The sequence below is a fragment of the Panthera pardus genome, unplaced genomic scaffold (assembly GCF_024362965.1).
Source record: "Panthera pardus isolate Hobbes unplaced genomic scaffold, ASM2436296v1 HiC_scaffold_16, whole genome shotgun sequence".
NCBI lineage: Eukaryota > Metazoa > Chordata > Mammalia > Carnivora > Felidae > Panthera > Panthera pardus.
The window spans coordinates 54,138,936-54,162,205 of NW_026526721.1; the positions used below are offsets into that span (position 1 = coordinate 54,138,936).

The 23,270-nt window shown below is 38.9% G+C and overlaps 1 protein-coding gene and 1 pseudogene across 8 annotated transcripts in view; one reads left to right on the forward strand and one right to left on the reverse strand.

Annotated features, from left to right (window-relative positions):
• The window catches only part of BBX (BBX high mobility group box domain containing), a 282,740-nt gene that overhangs the window by 151,107 nt on the left and 108,363 nt on the right, over positions 1-23,270 (forward strand). The window lies entirely within an intron of this gene.
• Positions 2,252-2,792, reverse strand: LOC109266346 (60S ribosomal protein L23a-like; annotated as a pseudogene).

Consider the following 23,270-nt stretch of genomic DNA (forward strand, 5'->3'; position numbering starts at 1 on the left):
AGGACATGTTGCACCTGCCAGGAGGAGGCTGGGTTTTCTTTCAGAAACCACTAAAACGATGATTTGTGTAATATTTACAGGAGACATTTGTGATTCTATTGAATTCCTACAACTTGCTATTCCAGTTTTTTAAAGGCCCCTTCAGGTGTCGGTGGGTCCTACAGAACATGCTGCACAGGTAAATAAGGGACGCACTCATGGCTCAGCTTCCTCGCTAAGTGATTATTCAGCTCTTATATCTAATTTAAAAAAGTACAGATTTACAGTTCCAGATAATCTTTCATTAATTGAACAAGTTGGATCTTTGTTGCTCTTCTGGAAGTTTTAGATTTGCACCTCATGTTTTATAGGTGCCTGTCAGCTCTGCTTTGCTTGGCTGACCAGAAGGCCCTAAACTTGCAAAACTATTTCATACTTAGTTTTGGAGTGTGTATCTATACATGATTCCTCCCCTATTGTAGTACTTTTTTAAAGTAACTAAGTAGTGGAAGCATGATGGTATTACAAATAAATAAGGTTTTAGAAACCTATTTTTTTTAAGTATTTTGAGAGAGAGAGTGTGTGCAGGCATGAGTGGGGGAGGGGCAGAGAGCGTGGGGGAGAGAGAATCCCAAGCAGGCTCTGTGCTGTCAGTGTCAGTGCAGAGCCCAACACAGGGTGTCACCAACCATGAGATCACGACCTGAGCCAAAATCAAGAGTTGGATGCTTGACCAGCTGAGCCACCCAGGTGCCCCTAGAAACCAGTTTTAATAAGGCAAACTGATTTAGATAGCTCATAGGTAATCAACGCAAACAAGACATCGAATATTAACAGGAATAGAAGTTTTATGACATTAGGGTTATAAATGACCAGAGGTCACAGAAAGTATTCAGTTGGGGGCACCTGGGTGGCTCAGTCGGTTGAGCGTCTGACTCTTGATTTCAGCTCAGGTCTTGTGGGATCGAGCTCCACATTGGACTCTGCACTGAATATGGAACCTGCTTAAGATTCTCTCTCTCTCTCTCTCTCTCTCTCTCTCTCTCTCTCTCTCTCTCCTTCTGTCCCTCCCTCATGCTCTCTCTCAAATAAAAAAAAGAGAAAAAATATTCAGGCTAGTCAAGAATACCTTATGAATACAGTGTAGGCAAGCCTTTCACATTCCTGGGAATGGGAGGTTTGCGTTGGGGTGATGGTGGTGTTGGTTAATGTAGTCATTGAGGGATAAACCCTATGGAGCTGGTTTTTCTGGGAGTTTAAATTACCTTTAAATGTGATTTGTAAAAATTCATTCATTCATTCATTCATTTTGAGAGAGGGAGAGAGAGAGAGAGATGGTAGGGAGGGGCAGAGAGAGAGAGAGACAGAGAATCCCAAGCAGGCTGTGCGCAGTCACACACACACGTGATCTGTGACCTGAGCTGAAATCAAGAGTTGGATGCTTCACCAGCTGAGCCACCCAGGTGCCCCTATGTGATTTTTTTTTAAATATATTGGGCTTATTTAGAGAACTGATTCTTAACTAGGGAGTCATACCACCTCCCAGGGAGTATATGGAATTTGTGAGACATCATTTATCTCAGATTGGGGGATGCTACCCCCTGGGATTGAGGGTTGGGTGACAGGAAGGGGTAGGAACTTGAGATGTATGTTGACTCAGCAATGAGTGAAACAGTCTTGCCTAGTAAAGAATGGTCTCACCTGGAGTCTCAAAAACTTCCTCACTAAGAAATGCTGATTTAGAGTATAGGATATTCCTGCAAGTTAAACAGAACAAGATTAGTAACTGGAAGTCTCTGCTCTTTGGGCTCTGAGGATGCATGCCCCATGCATAAAGAATAAGAAAGGTGGTACTGCATTTCTGTAGAAATTCTGGAGATCTCTGCACTCACTGTTTTGTTAAGGCAAATCGTCTTATGGGTAGTTTTACTCAGTTGCTTAAGTGAGGGTAAATTTTATTTCCTTAGTCACAGTGTAAAACTAGCAACAGGGGGGCTATAGATATAAATTTCCAGAGTCTAACACCTGGTGGCCATAAACGGCAGTCTAGATCATAGAAGAAGCTACACCTAAAGCATGTTCTCAGCAGCTACTGGTAATGTAATAAAAAGACAAAATAAAATGATAGACTTCATCATTCTTTGCAACAGTACAGTGTCATGAAATCCAAAAGATAATTAGTAGTTAGGGAGGAAAAATGAGGTTTTAGATAGATAATAGGTACACACACACACACACACACACACACACACACACATTTGGTTTATTTTTATTTTGTTTTATTTTTTTTTTATGGTGAAAAAAAAAATATATGTTTAGATTTAGCCAGCTGGACTCAGTTTAGATGATCCCAATTTTGTTGGCAACATCCAAAGCATCATAGTTGGGAGCCAGTTGAACATATGCTTTCTTTTCTCCATTGGGCCTGATGAGAGTGTTGACCTTGGCCATGTCAATATCTTAGAGCTTCTTCACAGCCTGTTTGATCTAGTGCTTGTTGGCTTTGACATCCACAATGAACACAAGTGTGTTGTTGTCTTGTATTTTCTTCATGGCTGACTTGGTAGTCAGGGGGAGCTTGATGATGGCATATTGGTCAAGCTTGTTTCTCCTGGGGATGCTCTTTTGAGGATATTTGGACTGCCTTCAGAGACACAGTGTTTGGGGCCGTCGGAATGTGGGTGACGTGCAGATCTTTTTTTTTTTTTATGATTGTGGACGCCTTTCAGCACTACTTTCTTGGCCTTCAAAGCCTTTGCTTTGGCTTCGGCTTTGGGAGGGGCAGGGGCTTTCTTCTTTGCCTTTGGTGCCATCTTCGTGAAAGGGCTATGAGTTTTTCTTTCTTTCTTTCTTTCTTTCTTTCTTTCTTTCTTTCTTTCTTTCTTTCTTTCTTTTAGTTTTTTCTTGAGAGACAGACAGAGACATAGCACAAGTAAGAGAGGGCAAGAGGGAGAGGGAGACACAGAATCCAAAAGCAGGCTCCAGGCCCCGAGCTGTCAGCACAGAGGCTGATGCAGGGCTCCAAATCACACACTGCGAGACCATGACCTGAGCCGAAGTCAGACGCTCAACCGAATGGGCCACCCAGGCATCCTGAGGGTTTTTTTTTCTAAGGCAGATGTTGAATAAATTCATGAAGATGTTAGGAACATGGGTGGATTGGAATAGAGTTGAAGGAAGGAAATGATTTCAGGTGTTAGCAGTCTTTCTTAAGGAAGGAACACTTACTGGTTTTCTTTCAGTGTTTTGCATTCTTGATAGATTACAGATTATTCCCTGTGATTTCTCAGATATTTGTCTCCAAGGTTAGTTATTTCTAGAACAGTTCATTCATGTATTTATCACTTATTGAATGCATTCTTAGTAGTAAACATGTGAATCAAGTGTGAAAGACAAACCTGCAAACATAAAAATTTAAATCCAAGGTGAAAATGTCATAGTAGCTATATGAATAAAATACTATGGGGGCCAAGGAATCCACGCTAGCAAATCAACTTTTAGCCTTTCATCACAATATGGAAATCACGTAAGTTACCTGCAAATGAGACAGAGCAATATTTCTACTGTCTCACTAGACCCAGAACATTGACTAATGAGTAAGGATAACTGGTATAAACAGGGAATGGAATTTGTAGATTCACTTTTAATTCGGATATGATATGTGGAGAGTCTGCTTTGTTTCTGTGTATGTAGTCAAGTATATGCTTCACTTCTTAATACTCAAACTATAAAACCTTCTACAGTAATTGAATTACAGACCAAAAAGGCCCATTTGCTATAGTTGCAGTTATTATGTAGTGAAGCAGTTAATTTTGAGCAAGTGTGAAAAAATGTCACATGGTCACAGACAGGATGAGAAAGAGAAAATGGCTTTCCACTGCAGTGTATTGATTGGGTACCTCAGAAGCCTGCCACTTTGTTCTCTATTAAATTACACTTAACATATTTGATTTTAAAATAACTCATACTGGCTTTCTTTTTTGTTTATAAAATTAACATGTCAAAAACACTGAAAAACACAATGTCAAAATAAAAATCCCCCTCAATGCATATACAGCTTCATATCCATTGTGAACATTTTGCTCCTTATTCTTCCAATATTTTTTCTAGGCATGGATACAGTTTCCCAGTTTTGTTTTCTTCTAAATTAGAATTGTGGAGTATAAATCTTACTCTGGGTGTATTTAAGGAAAATGTTTTTTCACTCATTGATTTTATGATCTTAATTCCCTATGTCCTTTCTTGTTCGTGTTTCCTTCCTATTAAAAAAAATTTTTTTAATGTTTATTTTTGAGAGAGAGAGAGCGAGAATGAGTCAGGAGGGCAGAGACAGAAAATTCAAAGCAGGCTCTGTGCTGTCAGTGCAAAGCCCGACGTGGGGTTTGAATCCCCATGAACAGTGAGATCATGACCTGAGCTGAAGTCAGACGGTCAACCTGTCGAGCCTCCCAGGCACCCAGTTTCCTTCATATTGTAGTGTTTCATATGTATTTCACAAAAATGGCGTGATTCAGGGTTTGGTATCCTGTGGAGTTGTACATTTTATGAATGTATACTTCTTTATGTGTTCCCTATATGTCTGTAAAATCACTGTCATTTGATAAGGTTTCCTCTTTCAGGGAAAAGAAAATAGCTCTTTTGTTAGAGTGGAAAATCTTCAGAGTATTTATAAGGATTTATTTATGCCAACATTTGCCTGATGCTGACAGCGTGACACTTTGGGTTATCATTCTTTCCTTCTGCTTCCCAGGACATCACTGCAGATGCTGTGAGTGTCCACGTGTTCACATGCCCAGGTGGTTCATGCTCCTTTTTGAAGCTAAGCTAGCAGTCGACCAGCCAAGAATATACTAAGTGCTGGCTCTGTGGATCAGTTTCAGAAGTTAGATTTGGCTTTTGGGGACATGTTCAAACAAAACCGTATTTTCCGAGAGCATGAAATACTGTACTGTCCAAGTGCAGATCCAGTTTTCTAATACCTATCAGTCTGTCAGCTCTGAACTTTAAGAGAGTCTGGGTATGTGCATGTGTGTGCACACACATACATGTGTTAACTTTAAAAGCATAGTTCTTTTCCATGGAGGATTTTCTTTTCCTTATTGCCCAGGAAAATTCTAATACCGTAAAGGGGGCTTTTCACCTAGGATTACAAATCTTCCTTAGGATTCAGTTAGATGCTACTGTTAGTCTTTACGTATTGAGCTTTAAGGACTGTTCGTTATTGAAGACCAGAGGTTCCCCCATAATTTTGTCATGTCCGTGTTTCTTGTTTTCTTTTTGTATTAAAAGACCCACAAGCAATAGCTGTGGAAATTAAGGAAACTATTTTTTGAATAAACGATATAATGCTTGCTGTTCATCTTCCTTATTTGTTTAAAATGGAACATAGTAGACACTAGAGATATTTTTACTGTCTTAAAAATAGGCTTGTTTCATTATCAGAGCTACATATTATTATTAGATTTTTGTTGTAATAGGAAATGGTGAAAGGTCAAGAGTAGATCTCTATTTTAAAATATGAAACTTCAACTCTGTTTAGGTTTAAGGTCCTCAAAAATATCTCTTACAGTTGCAGTATACTTTCAATGAGATAATAGAACAGTTCCTGTTTCAGGAGCTGCTGAATGACTCTCCAGGACTGTGTGACATCACACAGTCGGAATTGAGAGGCTCTGCCAGGGGGTCAGATGGGTGCTGTGGCTGAGAAGTTCTTACCTCGTCATAGCCGGCAGCAGCGGTGGCAGAGCCTAAGCAGCTACTTCTAGGCTGACAAATAAAGCTAATAATTCATGATTGAATTTTAGGGAACATTTTTCCCCATAGTTGGGAGTGGGGTGCCTAACTGAACTATTAATGTCTGCTGTGAACAGTGAGAAAAATGCTTTTCTGAGATCAAAGACAGATACTGTATTTGGAATTTGTTCAAGAAGAGTAACTTTGCAAGTACAAATATACTTTTAACTGCAGAATTTTGTTATCTGTCTTCAAAGGAGAACTGCTTGTTGATAGTTAGGCCACTTCCTGCCTTTCATCTTTTTTTCTGTCTGTGGACAAAGGAAAAAAAAAAAAGCAGCTCTGTAGTAATGACAATCCTTTTTTATGAGTTGTTTTAAAACACAGGCAACTGAATTAGCTATTTTAGAAAGTACAGTTGGCTCTTGTAGAAATGCAGTCCTAATTCTGTGGTAGGGTCACTACAAATGGCTTTCAGATCACTTCCTGTCAGATCAGTAGAAGAGGTCAGCAGTATAATCTATAGAGAAACTGGAGAGTGGAAAATAAGAATTTATAAGCTTTCGGAGCCAGGACCTTCGGTAGACTGACAGGAGGCTGCCAGAATGGAGAAGCAAGTTTTAAGAAATAAGAAAGCCTTCTAACGGGAGACAATATATGACAGAAAATAGACACTGATTTGTCAGCTTGACAGGTTCTTGTTCTTGGAATCAGCATGAAGCTACCTTGAACCGCGTAACTGGAGGGTATTTAATCTGGTATTTGCTGAAAGGGATGTCGAGGGCCGCAGTTTGCGGCAACATTAGGCTAGTTGCAGCGTCACACGAACAGCCTAAGCAAGATGATTTTTCTGAATAAAATGGAAGCAAGGAAGGAAAGGGGGGAAAACCCATCCAGGGTTGAAACTCATCTGAGTTTGCTGAAAATTACATGTAAAAGACACACCATACCCTCTCTTCCTCAGCCTTCATTTTTCTTCATCAACTCCTGCCAATGCTGCATCTGTAAGAGGATAATACAGGCTACCATGCCTGAGTAATGGACCCTGATTTCCACCCTTCTGATTGCCCACTGTCTGCTCCAAGTAATGCCTTACAGGAATTCTCGGTGTCCTTGAGCACTCTGACTAATGTGTTTGGGCAAAAGTTCCAATAACCACAGAATCCTTCATTCAACTTTTCTGATTTTTATCTTTACTGATTTTCAGTTGAAACTCTCAATGCATGATTTTGCTCTTCTACATTTTGTGGCCATAAGGACTCTTGTTGGTATGTATTTTTTTTTCCCTTGAGATATTTTATTCTTTAAAATAGTAAGGAACCTGGAGAATTGTAAATTGCCCTCAAAATAGATCATTTTTTGCCTTCTCCATTCTTCAGTGACTTCTCTTATTAGGATAATAGAATAAAATTGCCTTTTAGAAGCTTTTCCTATATTAATCTAGTTCATTTCAGAGGCTGAAAGTGGAGGAGAAGAAAGAAACCAAGAGGTCATTCTGTTATCTTATTGTAAATAAATGTGGCAATTTTGAATTTTAAAAAGAGCAGTTTACCCATTTGTCTTAATAATACAACTTCAAAGCAATCAGATGTTTGTAATTTAGTACAAAAAAAAAAGTAATGAAACAACACCAATAATTATTTGCTCAAAAGGGACCCAAACTTTATACCAACTCAGAGAGTAAGAACATTTTAGTTTGAAACTTAAGCTCTTGTGGACTTAGTTTTGTAGATCTTTAAATTGATGGGGTTGCACTCTGATTTCTAAGTCCCTTTCAGCTATGACATTGTGCAGTTTCATTAGTGAACACAAATTTATATTTCATAGAATTCCAATATCTAGAAATAGCCATAAGAACCCTCTGGTTTGCTTCTCTTTGTTTTAGAGAGTAGAGTAGAGTCCAATTTTAATATACGAATAACTGATGATGCTTTTCCCCCCTTTTTTAATGCATTCTGAAGAATTTCATCTTTTTGGTGTTTGGTACTAGGCCAGTGACTTCTGACTGCAGGATGTTTAGGGAGCATTCCAAACAGGTACTAGAGTTACAGAATCCCCAAAGCTAGCTAGTGGTAGTTGCTCAGATCCTGTTATGTTTATGAAAGAAGTAGTTAAAGCCACTGCATACGCCTCTCCACCCCCAATATACTTTGCTTTATCCCACCCAGTTCAGGGGATTTGAAATAATACAGGAGAAGTTAGAATTTAGAGTTCCATGTAGCTGTTTGGTTAAATGAATTATGAAATTTTGGAAACTTAGTATAACATGTACTCCAGTATATTATTTGGGGACTACTAAATAAAGCAAAGCTTGGTTGTAAAATACTTAACCAATCAGCCAAAGAGTGGAGAAAAAAAATCACCCAAAAAATATGTACCTGGTTTCTGTTTGTTAATATTTACTTGTTACATAGAAGTCATTAAATGAACTCAAGGATAATGTAATACTATGACCCTTATAAACTACCAGTGCAATGATTTAATTGTAGTTCAGGCTCATAATGCTAATTAAAATGAAGTTAAACCCTGCTGAGTCACTTTAGCAGTACATGGTGCATGGCACTTGAAAAAGAAAATCACAAGTTAAAGCTGACAAAGGTAATCGTAATGTGTTTTACCTCTGAGCCCCCTGATCTTCAGAAGACTTAACAGGAGACTTTTTCATTTAATCCCATTTTTAAAAAAGTGCTTTTTAAAAAAAGTACTGCAGCAATTGCCAGGTTTACTATTAGCCCACCTGCTTCTGTAGCCACCCACATGTAGCCAAGAAGCATTGAACATTAGTGTACTATGGCAGCTGGCCCACTCGAGTCTGAGCCCTGGTGTCCAGTGTACTAGTTCCTTAGGTGTGTTACCGCAGGCAGTCTCCCCCACAAGCCTCAGTCGCCTTACCTATGAAATGTGCGTTATTATGGTTCCTACTCCGCAGAGTTGTTTTGAGGATTAAATGAATTAATGATTATAGTTAGAATAGGACCTTAAGTCAAGAAATCAAAACATAAAAGGCATATTTAGCCTCACTATTCTCTGTGCTTTGTTCTACGTGAAAATTCTATTTTCAGTTTTAAACTACAAGTCTTACAATCAAAATGCACTTCACTAAATTGAAATTAAATTTCTGAAAAAGAAGTGTTTATTATTGTTTCTTTAAATAGCGTTTTTAACTTTGTAAATCCAAAATATGAAGTATAACGTATTATTATGATGACTTCTAATACTATAAATATGTAATTTTTAAGTAGAAAAGTTTTTTTGAACTGTTCTGGAAGATAGGTGTTGAAAGCATAGTAACAGTAGTTGGCCGGACTTGGAGCAGTGAATAATTGAGCACTTTGATTTGTCAAGGACAGACCCCTTTGTCTGCTCTTCAGGTGTGGGGCGCTTGGAAGTCCCCATTTATCTTTCCATCATGAAGGAGCTCCGCAGTGGTCCAGCTAGTTCCCCTCTTGGCACATGAATGGTTTGGATTGATGTAAAGTGGCCAGGATTTAAAGGCCCACGTTTGGCCACATTTATTACCTGTCTGAGCTGAAGATTGTAGTGTTCAGATTTTTCAGTGTCCTAGGCAGAGTTTTGCTCCAGGTGTGGCTCCTGTGATTCCTAATAAATGCAAAAGTAGGGCAAGGTGGTTTGATCCTGTCAACCTGTTATCAGCCTGTTAGTGATCTGAACCTTTTACTCTCTGAAAATTTAACTCCTTCGTTATAAAAAACACACTGAATTATTTATAAAGTAATTACTAGGGGGCTTCATGGCCTTGATTTGAAGCTATTAGAAACTGACTTTTTCTTTTAAGGAAAAAATACTTATCCCATACACTTTCTAAAAAGATATTGGTAGAGTTTTATTGAAACGTTAGAAAAGTTAATTTTTTCTTATTGTGGGATTCTAAGAAAGCACATAAAAAGTGTTTAAAATATTGGGGCTCCTGGGTGGCTCAGTCGGTTAAGCGTCTGACTTCCACTCAAGTCATGATCTCGCCATCCATGAGTTCGGGCCCTGTGTCGGACTCTGTGTGGACAGCTCAGAGCCTGGAGCCTGCTTCAGATTCTGTGTCTTCCTCTCTCTCTGCCCCTACCCCACTCACTCTCTGTCTCTCTCTGTCTCTGAAAAATGAATAAACCTTAAAAAAAAAAAAAGTTTTTAAAATATTAATAGTTAAAAAACAACATAGTGAAGATACACAAAATTCGAATTGTATTCAAAGTATAGAATTTATACTATATATCATATAGGTGTATATATATGTTAATGAATGGTGGAAGGGGATTGGCATAAACTGAGAAAAACAACATAGGGGGAAATGCATAAAACAGCCGTTGAAACTTTTTTAAGCCCACAGATACTAGTGAGAAATTGTCATCAGTGTAAAGGCTGTGTGAGGGCTGTGAAAGCTGATTTATTGTGTCTTCCTGGTAGGAGGTGAGAAGGGGGAATGGAGGCCCATGTACAGGAGGGAGGTGGTGGGCTCTGTGCTACAGGCTGGCCACAGCTGAAGATATCAAGGTAAAATCAGCAGAGTGGTATAATGGGCCTTCAGGGTCATCTAGAACAACTTTCCAATGCTGAAGGCCTTCCACAGTTTTCCTACTCCGTCAATTGCTAATTTTGTCCTTAAATAGACCTGGTATTAGAAGGTTCTCTTTTTGCAAGGTGAAAGCCAGGGCTCGATGCTGGGTACCTTCAGTCCCAATCAGTTACTGTCATTGGTCTTCTAGTTCCCTGCTTCTCTCCATGTAGAACGAGTATGAGAAGCATGAGAAGCACGGTTTTACACCACACCTCTCTCAGATCATCTTTGACCAGTTCCTTATGAATACCAACACCATTCCAGTTCTCTTCTCCTGTAAGCATCATTTTCCCATAAAGTCCCACCAATTCTTCTTAAGTCAAACCTGAGATTTCAGGAATGGCCGGCCACCTGACTTCCTCCCAGCTGTGTGTCATCCTGTGGTAAGTTGCAGACCCTACCCTGGCCTTAAATCATGGCAAGGATCTGACTAATTTTTTTCAGGAGCTTTTTTCAAAGGGCTATTTTTGTGATGCCCAGAGTAAGAGAAGCCAGGTCAGAGTTGACCAAAAGTGCAGTGACAGGAAGCTCCCCAAACCTGGAGTTCACCCCTGGCTGTGTCCTTGTTGATGGGAATGAGTTCAGCCATTAGTTTAAAGTTAACAGTGGGACAAATTGGGGTCATCAAAGTGAGTTAAGAGAATTGCCTCAATTCTTCAATGGCTTTTGTAATTGCCAAGAATCTGAGTGTTAAGAATGTCTTATTATTATTATATACTGTCTATTCCCTGATGGTTTGGACTGCATTTGTTGCACTCTATTACATGCTGTCTAACTCCCAAATTGTTTCATTATTATATAGACTTTACCTTGCCAATAAGTCCTTTATTGGCCCAACTCATCTTTCATAATCAGTGTCATGTCTCTTAATACTAGTCCATTAATAGGTCCTTAAAAGATTGACTTAGGATCAGGAAGTCTCCTTCTGGCAGCTATATAAGAGCTGTAGGAATCTGCCCATCTCTGAAGTACTGATTTGGTAGTACTCAAATCCCAACTGATTTGGTAGTTCTTGCTGGGAGAGCTCAGCAAGCAGAATTTTTTCAATGAGCCTTGCCTTCCAGTTTGAGAAATGCTATAATGGGATATAGATAATGTGTCTGACATTTGCTGTTCAATTGTGATTTTTAATATGCACCAGACAGTGACAGGTTTTATTTACCTTTTTCCTAAAATCAGGGTGATAAAGCATATTTTATTTATTCCAGTTGGTTCTTTTTCAAATTCTTGCCCAAACTTCTTTCTCAAAGTATATTATTACATATATTATTACATATTTTTAAAATATATATTATTACATATTTTTAAAAAACCAGTAAATACTTGGGCATATGCATAAGGACTTTTTTTTGTTCTAAATATGTTCTGAATTACTGCTTGTGCTTAAAAATCTGTGTGGCAAACATGGGAAGTTGTGTGCTGCTCTGGGATTATATGGCAGATTTGTAGTGCCCTTCTGTTACATGTGTTGCATATGGAAATGACAAGCTTTCATGATACCCGTGAAACTGTAACCTGACTATTGTATTCAGTGCAGAATGCTGAAGTTAGTTGAGAAATCATGTTGTTTGTTTCACCCTGTCTTTCAGAATAATTTGATGGAGTTGCATGTGCTGTCCATCAATAAAGCATATTTGTTTTGAAAGACACAGCACTCAGGGCTGTCAGTCATAACGACTTCTGAGAGCATGTTAGAAGCTGTAACAACAATATTTACAAAATGCGAAGTGAAGAAAAGTACACTGAGTCACAGATACACATGCTTTCTTGTGCCCTGATTCTCCCCTCCCACAATGTATTTAGTGTGGCTAAATCCATATGAAAGACGATTTGGAAATATGAATGGAAATTTGGGAATTCTCTAGCTAAAGTAAATACTAAGAGACTAATTAAATGCTAAAAAGGTTTGTAAATCAATTACCTTTCCTTCTATATAAATATATTGATTAAAAAATAAAATCAGTGATACAGTTAGATGGAAGAAAATACCTGTATTTTGGGATTAAAGTTGAGAGTTCTTAGGCTTGTCCTTGGTTTACCCCTTAATGGCATTGGGAAGATTATGTAAGTATCTCTGAGGCTCCTCTCACTCAGCTGTAAAATGGGCATAATTATACTCACTTCTTAAGACTGTAGAATGTTAAATAAATGAATGTGTATAGTAAAAGCTTTGCAAATCACAAAGTGATACATAATGAGAGGTAGCAATTAAAGTAGATTAGGAGGTTTTAATAACTACCAATTTTTCTTACTAGAAAATGTTTAGAACTTATTAATGCAATGTACTCAAATTCCATATTGTAAAGCGCTTTATTATAAAAATCAAAACGGAATTTCTCAGATATGTCAGTAAAACAACTGCCATCTGGAAAAAAGAAAAGGTGGGGAGGAAAGCAGTGTGGGCTCATGGGTAGCAGTGTAGCCCCTGGCCGGCTCATAGAGCATGCAACTCTGATCTTGGGGTCATGAGTTCGGCCCCATGTTGGAGGTAGAGTTTACTTAAAAAAAATTTTTTTTTAATTAAGAAAAAGAACTTAATGAGAAATGGTCTTAGTAGAATTAAGAATCTTGCTCAGGGGGGAAAAGATACTAAATTTGAAAAGTTCTTTGTTTAAACTCAGTACTTTACTTCTCTCTGAAATCAGCAAACACAATCCTTAATGATGTAGAAAAGATTTTTAAGTGACTTGTCAGGTTTATATAGTTTATAATTCTTTATAGAGGAGCTTTTGTTTATACTATAAAGCATTACCTTTGTATTTAAATAGGATGCCAGAAGATAAAAATTTGGCCAGCAGAGGGAGATTTATGTAAATTGGGCTGTAGGAAAAATACTCCAAGATGCCTCAGTAAACATGTATCTTGTGGGTAATAATGCCCACTCTCACACTGTGAATAAGAGAAAAACAGAAGGAAGGAGGATACTAAAACGACTCATACTAAAATTTCTGTTTGTATTCTTTCTTGGGTGAATGATAGAAAAATAGAAAAGGAAAAAAGGCAAATGATACACAAATAGAAACTTCTTTTTTGTGTGTGCTAATTCTGTGATGTGAAGAACTTTTTGAAACAAATGCCATAAAGTTAATACATTTTTTAAAATAAAAACAAGCTTTCAGTACTTGGCACTGAGGTCAGAGCACATTCAGCCCAAACACGTTAAAAGAATACCACCTGAAACGAATGTAAAGGGAATGGCTAATGTTCTGAACAGGGCACTGTTCTGACTCTGAATTAGCAAGCAAGTACTTTTGTATCATGCACATTAAGTCAGAAAATTGGAATGTATTTAAGAAAAAAATTTCACCAGTATTGAAACAAGTATAAAATAGTTTTCTCCTTAACTCCAAACAGAAAATATTAATGTATCAAAGTTCCCTATGCATTCTAATTAATTTCCTTAACAAATGTGCAGTTTGATACAGTATCATTAAATTCACAAATTTTAAGCAATATTTATTAAATACATATTATATTAAAGGCAGTATTCTGAGTATTTGGGAATTTATTATTTTTTAATTTTTTTTTAAGTTTATTTATTTATTTTGAGACAGAGAGCGTGTGTACTAGCGAGTGAGCAGGGGAGGAGCAGAGAGAGAATCCCAAGCAGGCTGTGTGCTGTCAGCACAGAATCCCACATGGGGCTCAGTCTCCTGAATCGCGAGATCATGACCTGAGCCGAAATCAAGAGTCTTCGCTTAACCAACTGAGCCACCCAGGCTCCCCTAAGTATTTGGGAATTTAAGGATCAGCGACATCCTACATCCTTGTAATGTGTAATCTAGTAAATAAGGAGTTACCTCAATTCTAGCATGCCAAAGTGTAACGCAGGTAGGCATTGCAGAAGCTAGGATAAGCTATTTCAATAAATACTATCTATGACTACTAGCATAAGATATATCAATGTTTTTTTTACTTTGGGAAAAATTAAGATTTTTGTTTCATAGCCATTAAAACAAGAGGTTTTGCTTTATTAAGTAAAATAAGTTTAACTGTAACTTGTTTGCTGTCTTTTTAGAATAAAGAGCAGTAGCTTAGGAAAAAGAAATTCCAAATAGAGATATCACAGATTGTTGATTTTTTGCTGAACCACAGTTTCTGGTTTTTTTTGGTTTTTGTTATTTTTTATGTTATATTTAGAGAGCAGGATGATGGAAGACATCCAGACTGATTATTAATTTTAAATGAAAAAAAAAAAAACTAAGTCATATAAACCAAAGTGAGTCAATCATTTTAGATGAAGTATAATACATTTAATTTTTTTAAAGTTTACTTATTTTTGAGAGAGAGGGAGAACACAAGCGAGGAAGGGGCAGAGAAAAAGGGGAGACACAGAATCCAAAACGGACTCCAAGCTTCGAGCTGTCAGCACCGAGCCTGATGTGGGGCTTGAACTCATGAACTGTGAGATCATGACCTGAGCCCAAATCAGACGCTTAACCTACTAAGCCACCCAGGCGCCCCTACTACATTTACTTTTTAAGAATACATGTGATCATTCTTAAAATTTAAAGGGCTGTATGTAAACTAGTGCACAGAAGATTAAATAATCAGTGTTCAGCAATGGGTACAAGAGAATAGGGAATGGATAATTATTTCTCTTGTGAGGTCAAATTATTCATTATGAGTCATTTTGACATCTGAATAGAAACTATTTCTGAACAAGTAAAATTGCCAGGTTTTCTGGTTTGGCAGTTTGAGTATGTTAGTTGATTGGGTGCTGGGAATTTTGGAGCTGGAAGATCTCAGCAGGAAAAAAGAGCGCAGGGCATAGTGAGGATGAAGTAGAAAAGAAGCGGTGACAATTAGGAGAGGGGACAGAATGATAGGAATAGACTGCAGGGAATAGTCCTGGAGCTCATTCATTGAATCAGTATTTGCCCACAATGTGCCTGGCTCTGTGTCAGGCCCTGAGATGCCGTGGTGAGCATTATATAGCCTCTGTTCTCTGTTACAGTCATTTGGGATATAAAGAAGATATAAATTTGGGATATAAAGAAGAAAACAGGCCACTTCATTGTGGCTTATTGAGTAGAGTATAAGGTGTTTGAGGACTCACGGGGAGCATCTCTCTCAGACTAGAAAGGGCCAACAGGCCTGAGGTAAGATCCAACCTAAGCCCCGAAGCAGGATTGAGTTCCATTGCAAGGAGACACTTGTGCTCATGAAGAGAGGTCAGAGGCCATGGCAAATTCCAGGTGATGGCATGTGGCTCTGTGTAGGCAGAGCTTTTAAAGTGATAACAGAGCAGAGAAACCTGAGCCGTAAAAGCAAGCAGGGACCAAGACAGGAACAGTCTTGTGTGTTAAATGAAGGAAGAAGGTTGGACTTTTTCCTGAGAACGTTAAAGGACTGTTGAAGAGATTCATGCAGAGCCTGAGCAGACATTTGTGGTGTGGAGAATTGAAGTCAGCACAGCTATAGTCCGGAAGAGCTGACTGCTGAATCAATGTGGTAGGGCTGAATGAGGAGTGGACCACATACATGAGGCAGAAGGGGCAGAACTTGGTGAGAGGATATCAGGGCAAGAAGGCACTCCAAAGATTTGAATTTATGGTGAGGAAAAAGAGAAATGTCTGTGTGTTCTGGAGGTTTATGTCAAGGGGATGGGATGTCCAGTTCTGTGCACCAGGTTCTGGCATTCTTCCCAGGTGTATATGGTGGAGTCAGAAGCCTGCCCCAGACAAGGTATTTTCTCTGAGAGGCTCAAAATCAAAGGTGTGAGTACGAATAATAGTGAGGTAGAGAAGCCAGAGCCTGTCTTGAGTTGAAATGTGTTGGAGAGCTTTCTAGGAAATTAATCCTGGGGTTTAGAACCAAGAAGATTAGGAGCCCAGTCAGAAAATAAGGTGCAAGGTCGAGCCCGTGAACAATGTTAGCACCAGGCAAGCCAGTTCTTGGCTGCTAGCTACATGGCCTGGAGTTAGGCAGTCTTCCTGGCTTGATGGCTGGAGGCCACTTTGTACAAACTAAAGAGGACTAGCCAAAGGGAGGAGGGGGATTCAAAGAGTGTTTTAGCCTTGAGATTGTGTAGGAGAAGGTATTAACTAGAAGGAACTGTTGACAGTTTGTCAATAGTTCATCAAAGAAAGAAACTGAAAGACTAGTGGCCCAGGGTAGCAGGATAAGAGATTAAAAAGCACATAATGAGAATGAGAGAAGTTGACCTTGAATCTCTGCCTTTGAGAGAAAATGGAAGAAGAAAGATGCAAGTTTTGGAATTGGTAGACTGGGAGCTTGTGGAGCTTTGGGAGAGCTCACACAAAGAAGACCTTCCTGTGAACCAGAAGGCAAAAGCATTTTCTTAGAATGGCTAGCATTGTGGCGGGAAGGACAATAAGGAAAAGTGATGGAATGCTCTGAGGGCAGAAATCCCAGGTTTGAAACCCGGCCCCTCCTCCACGTGCTGACAGAGTGGCTCAAGCATGTTGCTGAAGCTTTGTCATTCTTAATTGCTTCATATATAGTACCTTTCTCTCAGAGTTGTATTGAGGATTAAAGAAGTTATTTCATGTAAAGTGTTTATTAGCCTGTAGCAAACATTCAATAAATTTGGTTATTAGAAGGCAATGTTGTATAATGGGCAGGAACGAGAGACTCTGAAGCTAGACCTCCTGAGTTCAAATACTGGCTCTACCAGTTATGTGCTAACATTGGGATCTTGGACATCATATAATTTACAAACAATGTATGGCTCATTAGATGATCAGTAAATATGTGTCCAACTGCACTGACAGTAAATGAGACTCCAGGAGTTTGTCCTCTTGTGACTCAACTTCTTGCCAGTGTGATTATGCCCTACCCATGTGACAAATGCATATAATAAAAAATCTCGTTAATTTGTAAACTAAAGAGGCAAATTATATGTTCTATGTGATTCAGTTTTCTCATCTGTAAAGAGGAGATAATGATAGTACCTACCTCTTAGGCTTGTTGTGAGTTAAGAGAATTAATATAAAGCTCTTAGTTTCTGGTCTGTAGGAAGCAACATATACAGAAGCATTATGTATATAGAAGCATTTTATATATGCATATATATCTCATTATTACTGTTATCTTCACTCATCATTAATAGGGGTTGAGGAAAACCTGAGAATTCATAATGGGAACTGTGGGTTGGTTAAGACTGAATAAGACGAGTGAGAAAGGGTTGCTGACGAGCCTGAAGATCAACTTGGGATTGGAAACTGTGTGGTAGTGTCAGACCAGGGGAGCAGCCAGCAACCTAGGGCAGACCTAGGGAAGAGAAATGGAGGGGCTCAGAGTTGGGGTTTATTAGCATCCAGTTCTGAAAGGAAAAGAGAGCTATTGAGCTGAAGGTACTATGATCTGCTGTTTGAGAGAGTAATAAGAGTCATTGACAAATAACCAGAGATGGGAATAAGGCTACTTAGAATGTGTCTTTAGACTAGTATCAACAGCTGTTTGGTAGTGACTTAGATTTCATTATATTTATTACATCTCCTTGTCAATTTGCCTGTTTCTTCTGGTCTCTCCCTTTCCCTTCTGAACAGCCTTTCCTGGGGTTTTACTTTTCCTTCTCTATTTCCTGTTCAAGTCTTACATAACTCTTCTTTTTTTAGTAAAACAGTGTAAAGGCAAGCATAATTAGAAAGCTTAAAAGTATCATTTCTGTGTTTGCTTCTTCATGTATTCTCCGAGCGTCTCCCTGTCTAGTATGGGGATGTTTGCTCTGACAGATCCAGAAAAAAAGCATCTGGCATGTTCATTACCTTCAAGGGTCTTTGTGGGAGTAATTCACATGAAATCATTATGCTGTACAGAAAAAATGATAATTGTTATATAATCAAGTGTCAAAAAGTATGGTACAGCCATTAAATGTGGTGGGTCAAAAAGGTGCTGAGGAAAGAAAGAAATAGGAATTGGGGCAAATAAAGACAGCTTTTTAGAAATGGTAGTTCAGAGAGGCTTGTAGAATAGTGAGTCGGGGGTGTCTGGTGTGCAGGTCTGGGAGAGCAGAGGAATTACAGTTCAGAAGCACCAGGTGGGTGTGGCGAACAGGACAGATACCTACAGGCAGGAGGGCAGTGGGGGGTGGTGAGCTGAATGGGAGGTAAGGCTAAACACTTAACTCCCCCAATGCATAGCTCACCAGGTGATCAATAAATAATGTGTTCAGCTGCACTTAGAATACATGAGGAGGACACTCAAGAACTTGTCATCTTGTGCTTTAGATTCTTGTCAGTGTGATAATTATGTCCTAACCTTTGTTAATTTAGAAGGAAGGCAAATGTGTTATGCTAGGCCTGTTGAGCAATAGAAATTTGGTGACTTTCTGATTAAGAATGTAAACAGCATAAAATTATAGGAAAACAAAGTTAGGCTTCTTGAGGTACATGGTGAGGGAGTGTCCTAGCCTGTTGAATTCTGTATGTAAATAGCTTTTTCTCCCTAAGTCACCCCTTTTGATACTTTATCTCTTTTAAGGTAGCTATTGTCTGTCTCTGCAGCCTAGAGCAGTGTGTTAAATTGAGCTCTCCTAAGGCTAAATGTCATGGAGGGGAAGTGTAGTAGGGATCTTAAAATACATACTCCTTCATGAAGTAAGGGCACAGGGACCCGAACTACCAGTACAGCTAAGCCCTTTAAATAGTGGGTGTCTTATTAGTATTCATGAAGAGCATATAGATAACATCTTGACAGAGTTAAAGTTTCAACCTGAAGAGCTACTGCTTTTCAATAAGGAGTGCCTTTAAAGATACTCTTTGCATGAATAGAGTAACTGAATTGCTTCTATAATGAGAGTATTACTTTATTGAGTGAGGTATTTTTCGTTTAATCTGTCTACAGTTAAGAAGAATTGTCATTAGAATTATAATAAATAGTAAAGATGAGCACTTGTAAGGCTTTTATCTTCAAAGAACTTGAGTTAATCTAATTTGTCACTTAGAGTCATCAGAGATGTGCACTCACTTTTCTGCTGTGAAGCCTGGAAGTGTTCACTTTCCATCCCCTCGGCTCTCCCTTTTGGTATTTCCATGGCCCATTAGCTACTTTGTCCTATGGAAAGTGCCCCGAGAGTCAACAGATGGAAGGCTTTCCGTTAGATCCGTTTCCTATGTAAGTGTTTGGGCTCTTGAGTTAGGCTTCCTGGTTCTGATGCCATCTTCTCCGTGGCTAACTGTGGGACCCTAGGCAAGTTACTTAGCCCTCAGCTTCTCCAGCTGGGATTCATAGTAGTACCTGCCTCAGAGGTTTCTTGTGAGGACCAAATGAGATAATGAACATTAAGTACATAGGAACTATAAATAGTAGCTGCATACTAGTATTGTTTTAAAAATTATTGCTAGGAACACATCGTTCTGGGCAGTTGTTATATGTGGTTAAGTGTTAGGTGAGGAAATGATGAGCAGTACTTTTTCAGGGCCTGCTGTGTACCAGGCTCAGTGCCACTCCCTGGGACGGAAAAGGAAGAAACCATGGCACCTCCCCTCTAGAAGTTTGCATCCTGGGTTTTTTGGGGAGTGGGTGGGAGGTTGGCACGGGTAAAACAAACTGTAAAACACTGGTGTGCTTGACCTAATAAGATCAAGTACAATCAAAGAGCAGAGAGTGATGGATTTTTAAGATTTTTTATAGAAAGCCTTAGAGAGGAAGGGATATGTGACCTGGGCCTTGGAGGATGAGAAGAACTTTGACAGAAAATGGGAGAATGTTGGGGTGAGCAAGGGCTTCAGAGTTGGTGTGTTTGCCAGCTTCTCTGTCAGCAGGACCCCATGGAAAGACAGAAGCAAGGTGTGTCTTGAAAGCAGCAGGGCTCCCTGTAAGGAAGATTTTAAGCAGGTCAGTCTAATTTGCGTGGAACTCTGCAGCCACCATTTGTCGCTGTCTCTTTGGGTGGTTTTTCCTCTTCTCTGTAGACATGAGAGAATTGTGAAGGTTTGCCGTCCTAGTTGGACCTAGGGGAGGCCTTATTTGTCGTTAGAATGTGTGGTGTCCAACACTGAGATTTCATGGGCCTCTTTTACCTTCCCCTGTCTCACTGGGTCTGAATTTCCATTAATATGATTTGGATGGGATTTTACTGGGACATTTAGGAAACAGTTGAAACTCTAAAATGCCCCTGTGACAGCATTCAGTTCACACAGTGTTTTAAAGACTGAAGTGTACTGATTGCCGACGTTGTAAGACAAGATGATAGAAAGACTAAGAGGATCTCATTCACAAAATTTATGACTGTGCCAAGGAACTGTTTCTGACTGTATATCACACAGACAAAGGAAAGGAAACTTTCCATCTTTCTTTTTCAGTTTTGGAGTCTGGGGATTCTATCATCTTGGAAGCACGTGGGCTATGGTTAAATGGAAGACATGTGTTCTCTTTGAACAGTATCTTCGGCTGAGTTTAAGCAAGCCGAGGCTGTCAGTTAAAACCCATACTCCCTCTAAAAAGCTTGTGGGAAAAGGGAGGATTTACTAACACAGAGTGAGAGCTTTCTCGGTGCCAGATTCTGTGCTGTGTATTATACATAAAGTGTTCTCACAGTAGAGCTATTATTCAGTTTCAACATATGAGGAAAGGTTAGCAAGATTAATAACTCTATAACAAGTAGTTAGTGGCAGACGCAGCATTCCAAATGAAACCTGCCAGGCTTCAGTGTCCATTGTTTTCTTTTGTGAAGTGTGGTGTTTGGTTTGTACCATTTCTTTTGTGACATTTCTTCTTTAAAATCCTCATGAAGGATTTTGACCTCAGTAAAGTCTTCATGAGTGAGCTTACTTTTGAGTAATACAGTTAAGGGGTGCCGTGGTGGCTCAGTTGGTTAAGTGTCCGACTTGGGCTCAGGTCATGATCCCATGGTTTGGGAATTCGAGACCTGCATCAGGTTCTCTACTATCAGCACAGAGCCTGCTTCAGATCCTCTGTCCTCCTCCCTCTCTGCCCCTCCACTGCTCATGCTTTCTTTCTGTCAAAAGTAAATAAACATTTAAAAATAAATAAAATGAAAACCTGAATAATAGTTAAATTAACTTTTTAAAAATTTATCACCAAGTTGGCTTGTATTTAGTTAAACAGTGATTATCTAATTAGAGTCACTCATCTTGGCATAGGAAGGCACACACGGATTGGTTTGTTATTACAAGATAAATAATATTCAGGATTTTGGATCAGGACCTTTAGCTTCTGTGATTTGACCATCTCAGCAGCATAATTTGATGGTACTGAGTCTTTCAAGTAGAGTCCACTGATAGTTAAATAATCTGATTTCAGTTATTCTGGAGTTGCAGTGCAGAATGGAAAATGACCCCTTTTAAATAAAGTCTGCCCGTTGCTTCGTTTGTTGTGTATAGAGGTTAGCTTAATTTGTTCTTGTTCAAGAACAGGAAGCCAAACTTTATAATACATGGGGTTTTTAGTGGCAAAATAATTACAAGTGTAAGCCTCTGTTACTGTCAGAAATTAACAGCTTTCTCTTTATTGTTGAAATAAGAAGAGTAATGGGCTTAAGTCTCAAAAGTCTGCCTTCTTTGTCTCTTCTACTTTTTCGTCATCCTTTCTTTTCATTGTCCTTTCTTATTTTCTCATTACTTCTGACTGATCATCAGGAGCATCATCTCCCCCCACTCTTTTTCTTCTTTTCAACCGTGTGAAAACTGATCTGTAAGAAATTAAAAAGTAATCAGATAACTATCAATTATTAAAGTATCCAGTTTATAGTTTGAGGTATTTCATAGTCATTACATCAGTTACACATTTCCTGACTATTTTGTCCAAAGTATATCATGTCCAGTTCATTTGTTCACGTTTCCATCTGTAATGAATGGTAAAAATATTTCTGTCCCTCTTCCTTTGTTCTTCTTCCACAGCTCAGGTGGCTGATGGTTCTTACACACCACATGCCACCGCAGCTTGCATGTCACAGTTACACGTAGTTTTCAGTCACCCTTTTTTTCCCAATCAAGAGAAAATATCTGAATTCAGGGGAATGAGAGATACAGGGGTTAATTTTTAAGCCATTTGGATGTATGAAAACAATGAATTATCACCATTCAGTGCAGGGATTCACATGGTTGCCTGTAACAACTCTCACAACTGACTGAGCCAGGATGCTTCTGAGCACATAAAGGTAAATAGTCTTGGATCATTAATAAAAGACCTAGTGAGGGAGGTAGGATGTATCCATATAATTGTAATTCAAGGGAAAATGTGGTGTCGTTAGCAGTGCAAAGTCTAGTGGATTTCTGGGGAAGGAGAGATTAACTTGGGGATTATCAGAAAAGACATACAGTATCTATAGTGGCATGTCCACTACATGGGAAAGAAATCACATGTGAATGTGATTATTCTGAGCCTCAAAGCCACATGTACCATCCATTAATTTAATTCTTGGTATATACTATTTTGTCTTTGAATATTAAAATTATGCGCACACACACACACACACACACACACACACACACAGGCACATGTACTTAAACACAGTCACACATAATTAAATAGCATAATTAATTAGTCTCCCATTGATTTATTTTATTATTTATTTAAAAAGTGTGTTACAAGGGCGCCTGGGTGGCTCAGTCGGTTGAGCGTCCAACTTCGGCTCAGGTCATGATCTCACAGTCTGTGAGTTCGAGCCCCGCATCGGGCTCTGTGCCGATGGCTCAGAGCCTGGAGCTTGCTTCCGATTCTGTGTCTCCCTCTCTCTCTGCCCCTTCCCTGCTCATGCCCTGTCTCTCTCTGTCTCAAAAATAAATAAAAACATTAAGAAAAAAAATTTTTTTAATAAAAATAAATAAATAAATAAATAAATAAATAAATAAATAAAAAGTGTGTTACATAAACAAAGATAGGATTAAGATGCAGAGTAGGATGATTCTGAGCTGACCTCCTCCCACAGACCACGTACTCAGACTACAACTATATATGGAACAACTCTCTCTGAAGACTAGCAGAACAGGTCTTCCACAACTAAAGATAAAAAGAAAAAGCCACACCGAGAAGGGTAGGAGGGGCAGAGACACAGTAG